This window comes from Frankliniella occidentalis, unplaced genomic scaffold (assembly GCF_000697945.3).
Source record: "Frankliniella occidentalis isolate FOCC.00 unplaced genomic scaffold, Focc_3.1 Scaffold57, whole genome shotgun sequence".
Lineage (NCBI taxonomy): Eukaryota > Metazoa > Arthropoda > Insecta > Thysanoptera > Thripidae > Frankliniella > Frankliniella occidentalis.
Window position 1 is genome coordinate 731677 of NW_026267187.1, and position 572 is coordinate 732248.

Genomic DNA, 572 nt, shown 5'->3' on the forward strand with positions numbered 1-572 from the left:
CTCTCAACAACTCTTCCTCCCTTTCTTCCTTCCTTCTCACCGCCTTCTGTGGCCGTTTGAATTCGGGTTTTCCGATTCTCTTCTGTTTCCGTCTACCCCTTGAGCGCTCTCCAACCGTTATCTTTTAAACTCCGGCACCTGTCTCTTACTTTCGTGTGATCTCGGTAAAAATGGCTCCCCGTGATCCTGGTGCGGAATCCTTGAGTGCTCTTATCACAAGCGACCTTCCTGAACCCCAGGAGGACTCAGACCAATTAAATGCAGAGTACGGGGACTTTGCTCGTCTTATTTGTGTGCAGCTCCTTCGGGGGCTTTACCGCCCCGCTGGCTGGGCTCCTCGCCGGGTAGGTCTACCGTTCTTTTTCCAGCTCTCTTTCTTCATTTTTCTTGTGTTCCTTAAATTTTATATTTTATTGCAGTTATGCATTCGTTGCGGTACCTCTTCTGAGGTCAAGAATAGTAACAAATGGGAGGTGCTGGACGACAGCTTTTACGAAGAGGACCTGGTTGTCAACGAGTGGGTGTTCGGTTTAAATGACGAGTGGTGCACTTGTGGCTATTGCTATGAACCT

General features: G+C 48.8%; 1 protein-coding gene across 1 annotated transcript in view; it reads right to left on the reverse strand.

The window, feature by feature from the left end:
* Positions 1-572, reverse strand: part of LOC113215517 (uncharacterized) — an 8997-nt gene that overhangs the window by 4997 nt on the left and 3428 nt on the right. The window lies entirely within an intron of this gene.